Genomic DNA, 15,213 nt, shown 5'->3' with positions numbered 1-15,213 from the left:
TTTTTTAATATGGGCTCCTATTACCCTACCTCCCACCCCCTGTCCCGATTTTTCACACTTTCTGTCTGGTTGCATCCGATGAAGTGAGCTGTAGCTCACGAAAGCTTATGCTCAAATAAATTGGTTAGTCTCTAAGGTGCCACAAGTCCTCCTTTTCTTTTTGTCTGGTCACCCTAAACTAGATGGAGACAGGTCACCTGTGATAATCAGATCAGGTGCTACACCTGTCACATCATCCCTTGCTAAGGCCTGGTCTCCACAGATCACACTTTCCACTAGGGTGACAACTTGCCCTGTGTTTTAAGTGACATCCCTCTCTTCCGTGCTTAATATCCTGCAACCTATATATATGTTCAGGCACTACCACTTCTTAGCCCTTATGCTACCTAAGCACAGATCTGAAAGCACTTTACAAAGGAATGTAGGTATCATTATCCCCATTTTACAGATGGGGACTGAGGCACAAAGAGGTGAAGGGTCTTATCAATAGTCATGCAGCAGTTAAGTGGCAGAACCAGGAACAGAACCAGGTCTCTTGACTCCAAGTCAAGTGCCCGACTGCATGAAAGAAACAGTTGATCAACTAACAGTGAAAAGGATCATACTGTGGTATAAAGGTATGATTCTGTGCTGTGTGAGATTTTTGTGTCTTGTCATGTTTTATCTGACTTGGAGGTTCTCAGACTATGGTATCTGAACAATTGATGGTCCATGAAGCAGTTGCTTGTTGTCTGCTGAGAGCTAGCTGTTCACAAAGTATAGGTGAACATTTCCTTATTTCCAGTAACTAAATTGCATTAAGAGACGGATACAAATACATTCAGTATCTTCCTAATATTTTTTCATGTAAACAATTGCCTTGCTTGCCAGAGGGCTGTTATACAATTGCAAATAGGAGGAAGTTGTCTGTTTAATTGCAAATGGGAGGGGATTCGCATTGTCATGAATAAGAGGGGAGGAGTGTCACAAGATAACCGCTGTATTAAACTGTGGTACACTGTGAAAAAGTTTGAGGCTCCCTATATTGTAAGTTCCTCAGGGCAAAGGTCTACCTTTTTTATTTGAATTCACAGTGCCATTCAGAGGGACATTGTTGTATGAATAATAATATTGTTTGGTCACCAATGTATAGAAAGGATGTAGAGAAACTGGAAAGAATCCAGAGGTGAGCAACGAAGATGATCAAAGGAATGGAATGCAAGCCATATGAGCAAAGGCTGAAGGAACTGGGTATGTTTAGTTTGGAAAAGAGGAGATTATGATAGTGATTTTCAGATACTTGAAAGGCTGCCATAAAATAAGATTGAGAAAAGTTGTTCTCTTTTGCCACAGAGGCCAGGACAAGAAACAATGGGTTCAAATTACAGCATAGATAGCAGATTTAGATAAAATCTCAGGAAAAACTTCCTAACTGTAAGAACAGTAGGACAATGGAACAGATTGCCTTGGGAGGTTGTGGAAGCTTCTTCACTGGAGGTTTTCAAAAGGAGGCTGGATAGCCATCTGTCTTGGGTGGTTTTAGACACAACAAATCTTGCATCTTGGCAGGGGGTTAGACTAGTTTCTGAGTTTCTTTTAACCCTATGACAGGTTTCAGAGTAACAGCCGTGTTAGTCTGTATTCGCAAAAAGAAAAGGAGTACTTGTGGCACCTTAGAGACTAACCAATTTATTTGAGCATGAGCTTTCGTGAGCTACAGCTCACTTCATCAGATGTATACCGTGGAAACTGCAGCAGACTTTATATATACACAGAGAATATGAAACAATACCTCCTCCCACCCCACTGTCCTGCTGGTAATAGCTTATCTAAAGTAATCGTCAGGTTAGGCCATTTCCAGCACAAATCCAGGTTTTCTCACCCTCCACCCCCCCACACAAATTCACTCTCCTGCTGGTGATAGCCCATCCAAAGTGACAACTCTTTACACAATGTGCATGATAATGAAGTTAGGCCATTTCCTGCACAAATCCAGGTTCTCTCACTCCCTCACCCCCCTCCAAAAACCACCCCCATACACACACAGACTCACTCTCCTGCTGGTAATAGCTCATCCAAACTGACCACTCTCCAAGTTTAAATCCAAGTTAAACCAGAACATCTGGGGGGAGGGGGGGGGTAGGAAAAAACAAGAGGAAATAGGCTACCTTGCATAATGACTTAGCCACTCCCAGTCTCTATTTAAGCCTAAATTAATAGTATCCAATTTGCAAATGAATTCCAATTCAGCAGTTTCTCGCTGGAGTCTGGATTTGAAGTTTTTTTGTTTTAAGATAGCGACCTTCATGTCTGTGATTGCGTGACCAGAGAGATTGAAGTGTTCTCCGACTGGTTTATGAATGTTATAATTCTTGACATCTGATTTGTGTCCATTTATTCTTTTACGTAGAGACTGTCCAGTTTGACCAATGTACATGGCAGAGGGGCATTGCTGGCACATGATGGCATAAATCACATTGGTGGATGTGCAGGTGAATGAGCCTCTGATAGTGTGGCTGATGTTATTAGGCCCTGTGATGGTGTCCCCTGAATAGATATGTGGGCACAATTGGCAACGGGCTTTGTTGCAAGGATAAGTTCCTGGGTTAGTGGTTCTGTTGTGTGGTATGTGGTTGTTGGTGAGTATTTGCTTCAGGTTGCGGGGCTGTCTGTAGGCAAGGACTGGCCTGTCTCCCAAGATTTGTGAGAGTGTTGGGTCATCCTTTAGGATAGGTTGTAGATCCTTAATAATGCGTTGGAGGGGTTTTAGTTGGGGGCTGAAGGTGACGGCTAGTGGCGTTCTGTTATTTTCTTTGTTAGGCCTGTCCTGTAGTAGGTAACTTCTGGGAACTCTTCTGGCCCTATCAATCTGTTTCTTTACTTCCGCAAGATCCATAAACCTGGAACTCCTGGGCGCCCCATCATTTCAGGCATTGGCACCCTGACAGCAGGATTGTCTGGCTATGTAGACTCCCTCCTCAGGCCCTACGCTACCAGCACTCCCAGCTACCTTCGAGACACCACTGACTTCCTGAGGAAACTTCAATCCATCGGTGATCTTCCTGATAACACCATCCTGGCCACTATGGATGTAGAAGCCCTCTACACCAACATTCCACACAAAGATGGACTACAAGCCGTCAGGAACACTATCCCCGATAATGTCACGGCTAACCTGGTGGCTGAACTTTGTGACTTTGTCCTTACCCATAACTATTTCACATTTGGGGACAATGTATACCTTCAGATCAGCGGCACTGCTATGGGTACCCGCATGGCCCCACAATATGCCAACATTTTTATGGCTGATTTAGAACAACGCTTCCTCAGCTCTCATCCCCTAAAGCCCCTACTCTACTTGCGCTATATTGATGACATCTTCATCATCTGGACCCATGGAAAAGAAGCCCTTGAGGAATTCCACCATGATTTCAACAATTTCCATCCCACCATCAACCTCAGCCTGGTCCAGTCCACACAAGAGATCCACTTCATGGACACTACAGTGCTAATAAACAATGGTCACATAAACACCACCCTATACCGGAAACCTACTGACCGCTATTCCTACCTGCATGCCTCCAGCTTTCACCCTGACCACACCACACGATCCATCGTCTACAGCCAAGCTCTGCGATACAACCGCATTTGCTCCAACCCCTCAGACAGAGACAAACACCTACAAGACCTCTGTCAAGCTTTCTTACAACTACAATACCCACCTGCGGAAGTAAAGAAACAGATTGATAGGGCCAGAAGAGTTCCCAGAAGTTACCTACTACAGGACAGGCCTAACAAAGAAAATAACAGAACGCCACTAGCCGTCACCTTCAGCCCCCAACTAAAACCCCTCCAACGCATTATTAAGGATCTACAACCTATCCTAAAGGATGACCCAACACTCTCACAAATCTTGGGAGACAGGCCAGTCCTTGCCTACAGACAGCCCCGCAACCTGAAGCAAATACTCACCAACAACCACATACCACACAACAGAACCACTAACCCAGGAACTTATCCTTGCAACAAAGCCCGTTGCCAATTGTGCCCACATATCTATTCAGGGGACACCATCACAGGGCCTAATAACATCAGCCACACTATCAGAGGCTCGTTCACCTGCACATCCACCAATGTGATTTATGCCATCATGTGCCAGCAATGCCCCTCTGCCATGTACATTGGTCAAACTGGACAGTCTCTACGTAAAAGAATAAATGGACACAAATCAGATGTCAAGAATTATAACATTCATAAACCAGTCGGAGAACACTTCAATCTCTCTGGTCACGCAATCACAGACATGAAGGTCGCTATCTTAAAACAAAAAAACTTCAAATCCAGACTCCAGCGAGAAACTGCTGAATTGGAATTCATTTGCAAATTGGATACTATTAATTTAGGCTTAAATAGAGACTGGGAGTGGCTAAGTCATTATGCAAGGTAGCCTATTTCCTCTTGTTTTTTCCTACCCCCCCCTCCCCCCAGATGTTCTGGTTTAACTTGGATTTAAACTTGGAGAGTGGTCAGTTTGGACGAGCTATTACCAGCAGGAGAGTGAGTCTGTGTGTGTATGGGGGTGGTTTTTGGAGGGGGGTGAGGGAGTGAGAGAACCTGGATTTGTGCAGGAAATGGCCTAACTTCATTATCATGCACATTGTGTAAAGAGTTGTCACTTTGGATGGGCTATCACCAGCAGGAGAGTGAATTTGTGTGGGGGGGTGGAGGGTGAGAAAACCTGGATTTGTGCTGGAAATGGCCTAACCTGACGATTACTTTAGATAAGCTATTACCAGCAGGACAGTGGGGTGGGAGGAGGTATTGTTTCATATTCTCTGTGTATATATAAAGTCTGCTGCAGTTTCCACGGTATACATCTGATGAAGTGAGCTGTAGCTCACGAAAGCTCATGCTCAAATAAATTGGTTAGTCTCTAAGGTGCCACAAGTACTCCTTTTCTTTTTAACCCTATGATTCTATGATATTGAAAGTAACCATGGGCCCCGTGTTGCAAAACTATGTAGGCTGTGCTTGAGTCACATTACTGTAGGTAATGTAGGTTGAATCCCTGCTGTAAATTATCCTGGTCATTTTCTCACAAACTTTATTTTATCTTAATATGATTTTCCTTGTGTACATTTCTTTCTGTATAATCCCTTTGAGAGCCATAGCTGAAGCCCAGGTGATTGGCTAAGTCACTGCTTACTATGCCGTGTCAAACTTTGAGCAAATATGAAATCACACAGTACGCATACAGGTGATGCTGACTATGAAGTGTCTGGAGGAAATAGTAGTTAAGTAATGGGTGTTTCTATTGGAAAATAGCCAAGATTATGGCATCATCAGATCCTCAGTGCAGTTGGTAAATAAGAATATTTTTCAGAGTATCTGGACATATTTTCTTACTCAGAATGGAACTTGCATGGTGTGTCCTGTAATACTTCAAAATTTTAATTATTAGGGCTGTCAAGGGATTAAAAAAATTAATTGCAATTAATCACTTGATTGATCGCACTGTTAAACAATAATAGAATATCATTTATTTAAATATTTTTGGCTGCTTTCTACATTTTCAAATATATTGATTCAATTCCAACACAGAATACAAAGTGTACAGTGCTCACTTTTGATTACAAATATTTGCACTGTAAAAAAACAAAAGAAATAGTATTTTTCAATTCACCTAATACAAGTAATGTAGTGCAATCTTTTTATCATGAATATTGAACTGACAAATGTAGAATTATATACAAAAAACCCCCTGCATTCAAAAATAAAACAATGTAAAACTTTAAAGCCTACAAGTCCGCTTAGTCCTACTACAGCCAATCACTCAGACAAACAAGTTTGGTTACAATTTGCAGGAGATAATGTTGCCCGCTTCTTGTTTACAGTGTCACCTGAAAGTGAGAACAGGCATTCACATGGCACTGTTATAGCCAGCATTGCAAGATATTTATGCCAGATGTGCTAAAGATTCATATGTCCCTTCATGCTTCAACTACCATTCCAGAGGACGTGTGTCCATGCTGGTGACAGGTTCTGCTCAATAACAATCCAAAGTAGTGCGGGCTGACACATGTTCATTTTCATCATCTGAGTCAGATGCCACCAGCAGAAGGTTGATTTTCTTTTTTGGTGGTTCAGGTTCTATAATTTCCGCATCTGAGTGCTACTCTTTTAAGACTTCTGAAAGCAAGCTCCACACCTCGTCCCTCTCAGATTTTGGACGGCACTTCAGATTCTTAAACCTTGGGTCCAGTGCTGTAGCTATTTTTAGAAATCTCACATTGGTACCTTCTTTGCGTTTTCTCAGATCTGCAGGGAAAGTGTTCTTAAAACGACCAACATGTGTTGGGTCATCATTCAAGACTGCTATGACATGAAATATATGGCAGAATGCGGGTCAAACAGAACAGGAGACATACAATTCTTCCCCAAGGAGTTCAGTCACAAATTTAATTAACACATTTTTTTTTAACAAGCATCATCAGTATGGAAGCATGTTCTCTGGAATGGTGGCCGAAGCAAGAAGGGGCATACGAATATTTAGTATATCTGGCAAGTAAATACCTAGCAACGCCGGCTACAAAAGTGCCATGCGAACACCCATTCTCACTTTCAGGTGACATTGTAAGTAAGAAGCAGGCAGCAGTATCTCCCATAAATGTATACACACTTGTTTGTCTCAATGGTTGACTGAACAAGAACTAGGACTGAGTGGACTTGTAGATGCTAAAGTTTTACATTGGTTTTGTTTCTGAGTGCAGTTATGTCACAAAAAATCTACATTTGTAAGTTACGATAAAGAGATTGCACTTCAGGACTTGTATGAGGTGAATTGAAAAATACTATTTCTTTTGTTTATCATTTTTACAGTGCAAATATTTATAATCAATAATAATATAAAGTGAGCACTGTACACTTTGTATTCTGTGTTGTAATAGAAATCAATATATTTGAAAATGTAGAAAAACATCCAGAAATATTTAATAAATTTCAATGGGTATTCTATTGTTTAACAGTGCAATTAATTGCAATTAATTTTTTTGAGTTAATCGTGTGAGTTAACTGCAATTAATCAACAGCCCTACTAATTATTAATATCTTTTAGCTCTCTAAACATTTAGAATCTGAGCTTTGAAATGTGTTGTCTTTACTGAAAAATAAAGAGAAAATATTTTTCCACTAACTTCTTCGTTATATTAGTAATCTTTGGTGTTAGTTGTAACTACTGTAGGTACATTTTCAGACAAAAATGTGATTGTCAAGTTCACAGTTTTCTTTTAAATGAAGTAATTTGACTAAGATCACAGAATGGCAGTGTTGGGATACAACCCATCAGTATGGCACTCTGACCACAAGACCATATTTCCACAGTGTGATATTTTGGGGATCACCCAGACCAGTATGGGGTCCTGTCCCCACCTGCCCCATACCCAGGGAGTGCTTTAAAGTTGTGCTGCTCTGGCTCAGATCTCTGCCCACAAACACAAAGTCTCGCCCTGTCTTCCACCAACCTAGTTACTCCTTTCAGGGTAACGCCAACAGCCACTCCGATCCCAAGTAACCCCAAATCCATCCTTCCTGAATTTTTAACTACCAGACATTCAAACATTTCCCCTCTGGTTCATCATCCCCCAATGATGTGAAACCAGCCTTTAGTTATCAGCCCACTTTGGCGCACACACTGAATGCAGTTTGCACAACAGAGACCTATTTAGGGTAAAAATAAACAAAATACTTATTTACTAGTAAAACCACACAGATTCAAAGATGACATAGAAAGGGAAAGCAAACATATACAAGTTACACAGGAAATAAAGATGAAGACATAGTTTCAGGCTTTACACTTCTATAGTAGATAAGATCTCTTTTCTAATATAAGTTACTCATTACCTTTGAAGAATTTCCCAGTGTATCACAGGCCATGGGGGATCTAACGTTCACAGACAGCTCCTGCCTTTGAGACTGTCCCTCAAGTTCTGAATGAAAACCTCAGATTCAAGCCTCCTTTTTAAAAGGCTTTTTTTCCTACTTCTTGTTCAGCCAATCGCTAAGACATATACATTTGTTTACATTTATGGGAGATACTGCTGCCTGCTTCTTATTTACAATGTCACCTGAAAGTGAGAACAGGTGTTCGCATGGCACTTTTGTAGCCGGCACTGCAAGGTATTTACGTCCCAGGTATGCAAAACATTCATGTGCCCCTCCATGCTTTGGCCACCATTCCAAAGGACATGGTTCCATGCTGATGATGATCGTTAAAAAAATAATGCATTAATTAAAATTGAGACTGAACTCCTTGGGGGAGAACTGTATGTCTCCTGTTCTGTTTTACCCGCATTCTGCCATATATTTCATATTATAGCAGTCTTGAATGATGACCCAACACATGTTGTTCATTTTAAGAACACTTTCACAGCAGATTTGACAAAACGCAAAGAAGGTTCTAATGTGAGAGTTTTAAAAATAGCTACAGCACTGGACCCAAGGTTTAAGAATCTGAAGTGCCGTCCAAAATCTGAGAGGGACGAGGTGTGGAGCTTGGTTTCAGAAGTCTTAAAAGAGCAACACTTAGATGTGGAAACTACAGAATCCGAACCACCAAAAAAGAAAATCAACCTTCTGCTCGTGGTATCTGACTCAGATATTGAAAATGAACATGGTTCAGCCCATTCTGCTTTGGATCATTATCGAGCAGAACCCGTCATCAGCATGGACACATGTCCTCTGGAATGGTGGTTGAAGCATGAAGAGACATATGAATCTTTAGCACATCTGGCACGTAAATGTCTTGCGAAGCCAGCTACAACAGTGCCATGCAAACTCCTATTCTCACTTTCACCAACCTATGAGAAGCAGCGAGAAACTCTTCTGTTTCTTCAAAACTAATCTAGAATCATTGCTCTCATATCCTGAGCTGTATTCATATGGGCCTAGTTCCACCTCTTAATTAACAATCTCTTCCCTCATAGAATGAGGAGGAACTCATTCTATGAATGTCCGGGTCACCATTTTGGATTTCTTTCAGACATCGCTACCATTGCAGAGGGCACTCAGAAGCTGTTGAGTTTTTGATTAAAGAAAGAAAAGGAGGACTTGTGGCACCTTAGAGACTAACAAATTTATTTGAGCATAAGCGTTCGTGAGCTACAGCTCACGGATGAAGTGAACTGTAGCTCACGAAAGCTTATGCTCAAATAAATTTGTTAGTCTCTAAGGTGCCACAAGTCCTCCTTTTTGCGAATACAGACTAACACGGCTGCTACTCTGAAACCTGATTAAAGAAAGAAAGCAGAGAAAGAATAGGAGAGTGGGTTATTACTGGGACAAAGTAATGAATCATGTGTGGGGTTTGTTCGCTCTCACGTTTGGAAGGAAACAAAACATTTACTTTTTGGAGTTCAGTGGGATACTGGGCATTTCAGATTTGTTGCATGTTCTTCTCAGAATGTGCATTCCACCAAGTGCCCACAATTTAATGTAATACTTCATTCAGGTATGCATTAAATCAGTTTTGCCAACTCTTGTGGTTTTAGGTGTTTTTTTGTGAAGCCCGAGCTCTTGGAGTAATACGATTCTGTGAGAATCTCAACTTTCTAGGTTTTCTTTTAGAATTTATAGAATATCAGGGTTGGAAGGGACCTCAGGAGGTCATATAGTCCAACCCCCTGCTCAAAGCAGGATCAATCCCCAATTTTTGCCCCCGATCCCTAAATGGCCCCCTCAAGGATTGAACTCACAACCCTGGGTTTAGCAGGCCAATGCTCAAACCACTGAGCTATCCCTCCCTGCCTCCCTGTTTTTTAAAGTAAATTTCTAGCCTTTATGGTTGTGAAGAAAGCTTGAAAACATGAATCCTGAAGGTTAAAAAAGCAGAAGGTAAATAAATAGAACCCTACATTTATTATTATTTTTTAAAATCCTATTACCTTAAAGTCAGTTGTATTTGTTTGAGGCCTGGCTTACGGTTACCTAGGGTTGGCAAATCTGCCATATCCATAGAGATAGATACAGTTGCCTCTATGCTTCATAGTGCAATGTCCCTGTGGTGCGGTTTACAATTGCATTGGCTTTTTTCCCCCCTGCTGTATTGCATTACTCACTTGGTTCTGATTTGCTGTCCACTGTCATGTCTAGGTCTCTTTCAACTGTACTGCTTTTCCAGTCTTTCCGTTTGAATATCTGTTCTGGAATATTTCCATGCTAGATGTATTAGATTGCATTTTTTTCCAAGTTGGATCTCCTCCTGATTCTACTTTCCAAGTTTCTTTGTATAATTTCTTTGTCATCATTAGTAATTGCAGCTAGTATTAATTACAAATATCATTAGCATTCTGTTTACTCCCTGTTATAAAATCATTAATTAAGGCTGTTAAATTAGGCTGAGCTGAACACTGGTCCTTGCAGCATCTGACCAGATAACTGCTCCTAAATTAAAATGGTGGTGTTTATCTTTCATTACCCTTTGTTTGTGGTCCTCCAGCCAGTTTTTAATCCACTTGAAATTCCTTTCCTATCTAGTTCAATCTTATAATTCCTCTTCAAGTCAATTTCAATTAATTTTGAGACTAAAATATGAGGCCCCTGTATTCATTCGCTATTCTATTGCATATCTGCATAGGTAAGTACAATTAAATATAAAGCAGTAAATCTAAGCTTTTTTTCACTATTGCTGTTCCAATATTCTACTTTTCCCTTTTGAACTTTATGCACACCAGTATTCGCATTCACTTCAATGGGGTCTATTGTGTGTATAGTTAAGTACATGCTTAAGTCTTTGCAGGATCAGGGCTTGTATTGCCTGATCAATCCATGAAGGGCTGCCTATTTGGTATTGTCTACACTTGGGTTATTGGGAGTTAAAAATGTGTACTGGTCCTAACATCATGTTGGCTCTACTCCTGGTAAACAAGGCACCTGAGGCCTTCAGTTTTTTTTTGGTACCATGATGTTTATTAGATGTGCTTTGAGTATAGTCATGTTTTTATGACTGTTAATCTTCAGTGGTGCACTCTAAAATACTTGAGACGCTTCTCTGTGTTGTCTTGAGTGCCATGCTAATTTCTGTAGATGGAATCAAATGACTATTAGCTGTACGGAGTATGGAGTTCCTTTATAGGGAGAGTAGGAGTCACTGTCTCCATGGACACTGGGTGAAATTTCTCTTAGCAAGATTCCTTAATGTAAGAAGAGGCATCTTGTATTTTTAACTTTATTTGAGAAAATGTTAATCAGCAGGGAGACTTGTGTGAGTTGGAGAAATAGGTTTAGTTAAACAGAAATGTGGTTTGGAGTAACAGATTTTTTAAAAGAAACTAACAATAACTTTGAAGCAGCATAGGTATGGCTAAGTCATACAAATTAAACTAGGTGCTAATATGACCCCCAGTCATAGAATCATAGAATCATAGAACGTCAGGGTTGGAAGGGACCTCAGGAGGTCATCTAGTCCAACCCCCTGCTCAAAGCAGGACCAGTCCCCAATTAAATCATCCCAGCCAGGGCTTTGTCAAGCCTGACCTTAAAAACTTCTAGGGAAGGAGATACTACCACCTCTCTAGGTAACGCATTCCAGTGTTTTACCACCCTCCTAGTGAAAAAGTTTTTCCTAATATCCAACCTAAATCTCCCCCACTGCAACTTGAGACCATTACTCCTTGTCCTGTCCTCTTCTACCACTGAGAATAGTCTAGAACCATCCTCTTTGGAACCACCTCTCAGGTAGTTGAAAGCAGCTATCAAATCCCCCCTCATTCTTCTCTTCTGCAGACTAAACAATCCCAGTTCCCTCAGCCCCTCCTCATAAGTCATGTGTTCCAGACCGCTAATAATTTTTGTTGCCCTTCGCTGGACTCTCTCCAATTTATCCACATCCTTTTTGTAGTGTGGGGCCCAAAACTGGACACAGTACTCCAGATGAGGCCTCACCAATGTCGAATAGAGAGGAACGATCACATCCCTCGATCTGCTGGCTATGCCCCTACTTATACAACCCAAAATGCCATTGGCTTTCTTGGCAACAAGGGCACACTGCTGACTCATATCCAGCTTCTCGTCCACTGTCACCCCTAGGTCCTTTTCCGCAGAACTGCTGCCTAGCCATTCGGTTCCTAGTCTGTAACGGTGCATTGGGTTCTTCCGTCCTAAGTGCAGGACCCTGCACTTATCCTTGTTGAACCTCATCAGATTTCTTTTGGCCCAATCCTCCAATTTGTCTAGGTCCCTCTGTATCCTATCCCTGCCCTCCAGCATATCTACCACTCCTCCTAGTTTAGTATCATCCACAAATTTGCTGAGAGTGCAATCCATACCATCCTCCAGATCATTTATGAAAATATTGAACAAAACCGGCCCCAGGACCGACCCTTGGGGCACTCCACTTGATACCGGCTGCCAACTAGACATGGAGCCATTGATCACTACCCGTTGAGCCCGACAATCTAGCCAACTTTCAACCCACCTTATAGTGCATTCATCCAGCCCATACTTCTTTAACTTGCTGACAAGAATACTGTGGGAGACCGTGTCAAAAGCTTTGCTAAAGTCAAGAAACAATACATCCACTGCTTTCCCTTCATCCACAGAACCAGTAATCTCATCATAGAAGGCGATTAGATTAGTCAGGCATGACCTTCCCTTGGTGAATCCATGCTGACTGTTCCTGATCACTTTCCTCTCGTGTAAGTGCTTCAGGATTGATTCCTTGAGGACCTGCTCCATGATTTTTCCAGGGACTGAGGTGAGGCTGACTGGCCTGTAGTTCCCAGGATCCTCCTTCTTCCCTTTTTTAAAGACTGGCACTACATTAGCCTTTTTCCAGTCATCCAGGACTTCTCCTGTTCGCCACGAGTTTTCAAAGATAATGGCCAATGGCTCTGCAATCACAGCCGCCAATTCCTTTAGCACTCTCGGATGCAACGCGTCCGGCCCCATGGACTTGTGCACGTCCAGCTTTTCTAAATAGTCCCTAACCACCTCTTTCTCCACAGAGGGCTGGCCACCTACTCCCCATGCTGTGATGCCCAGCGCAGCAGTCTGGGAGCTGACCTTGTTCGTGAAGACAGAGGCAAAAAAAGCATTGAGTACATCAGCTTTTTCCACATCCTCTGTCACTAGGTTGCCTCCCTCATTCAGTAAGGGGCCCACACTTTCCTTGGCTTTCTTCTTGTTGCCAACATACCTGAAGAAACCCTTCTTGTTACTCTTAATATCTCTTGCTATCTGCAACTCCAGGTGTGATTTGGCCTTCCTGATTTCATTCCTACATGCCCGAGCAATAATATTATACTCTTCCCTGGTCAGTTGTCCTATCTTCCACTTCTTGTAAGCTTCTTTTTTATGTTTAAGATCCGCAAGGATTTCACCGTTAAGCCAAGCTGGTCGCCTGCCATATTTACTATTCTTTCGACACATCGGGATGGTTCGTCCCTGTAACCTCAATAGGGATTCCTTGAAATACAACCAGCTCTCCTGGACTCCTTTCCCCTTCATGTTAATCCCCCAGGGGATCCTACCCATCAGTTCCCTGAGGGAGTTGAAGTCTGCTTTCCTGAAGTCCAGGGTCCGTATCCTGCTGCTTACCTTTCTTCCCTTTGTCAGGATCCTGAACTCAACCAACTCATGGTCACTGCCTCCCAAATTCCCATCCACTTTTGCTTCCCCCACTAATTCTTCCCGGTTTGTGAGCAGCAGGCCAAGAAAAGCTCCCCCCCTAGTTGGTTCCTCTAGCACTTGCACCAGGAAATTGTCCCCTACATTATCCAAAAACTTCCTGGATTGTCTATGCACCGCTGTAGTGCTCTCCCAGCAGATATCAGGAAGATTAAAGTCGCCCATGAGAACCAGGGCGTGCGATCTAGTAGCTTCTGCGAGTGGCCGGTAGAAAGCCTCATCCACCTCATCCCCCTGGTCCGGTGGTCTACAGCAGACTCCCACCACTACATCACTCTTGTTGCTCACACTTCAAAACTTAATCCAGAGACACTCAGCTTTTTCTGCAGTTTCATACTGGAGCTCTGAACTCCTGCAATGAGTGCCATGTGGGTGGACGCCTCTGCCCACATGGAGCCCAATGGCTTCAAAGAGGACCATTTATGACTGTACCTCATTGATACAAATGTCAAGATTACCCAATTTACCCCTTATTTTCCATTCTTATTTCCTCCCTTCTCTTTTGCACATCTTGGTCTGTCATTGTTATGTTCTCCACTTTATTTAGGCCCCAACCCTGCGATTTATAATGCATGGGCAGATTGCTATGCCCACGTGGAGTCCCACTGAAGTCAATGGGGCTTGGGGTGATCACCCATCCCTTATTTTAAGGATTGTCCCTTGGCCATTCTAGACATTAAATTGAAGCTTATGCTAATTGCATTGTATACTTAAGGGCAGGAGAAATGTACACTTGAGAGAAAAATACACGATGTGCTAAGGAACATGGTGTTTCCCTAAAATGTCCCTTAAAATACAGTACTGTCCCTTATTTTTCATGTGGTTTTCCCTTTTTTCCATCCAACAAAAGGGGTCTTCCTAGTGGGGCTCCTTGGTGGGTACATTATTCCGTCCACAAGTTGTCAATTGCTGGACTAGGGCCTTGGGTTGTAAGTTCCCCAGGCCAAGGTCTCACTTGTCTGTAAAGTGTCATGTACACCAGTGGCACACTATAAATTATCTGTTTAACTGGTTCAATTTGAGCTTTATATTTAACATACTCAAGTTGGCTGGGCCTAATTCGGGGCTTCAAAGAAAGTAAAAGGTGCATTTGCATTTATCAGAAGGAACAACTGTGGTAAGAGTCTGTGGGGCTGAAGCTCAGATTCCTGAAACATGAAGAAGCAGCTCTGTGCCTCTTTGGATCTGCAAAACTGCCCTCAAGCAAGTGGATCTAGTCACCAGAGGATCCTGGTACCGTACACATTGTGTGATGGTACACATTGGTGATGTAGAGCTGGTACCTGGTACACATTGTGTGATGGTACACATTGGTGATGTAGAGCTGGTACCTGGTACACATTGTGTGATGTAGAGCTGATGTAGTAGCTCCGATGCTATCTCCACGCAGTTACCAATGCAAAGAGCATAACTGGGATTTCTTTACACCCCAGCAATTTCCAGCTGCTGGAATGACTCTTTGTTGACACTTGGCATAAACAAGAGCAGGCTTCAGGAGCAGAGGGCCTAAGGCACCTCAAATTTATGCTAGTCAGTAGATTGACAAATGCATGG

Source organism: Eretmochelys imbricata, chromosome 1 (assembly GCF_965152235.1).
Source record: "Eretmochelys imbricata isolate rEreImb1 chromosome 1, rEreImb1.hap1, whole genome shotgun sequence".
NCBI lineage: Eukaryota > Metazoa > Chordata > Testudines > Cheloniidae > Eretmochelys > Eretmochelys imbricata.
This window is presented reverse-complemented; position numbering follows the sequence as displayed.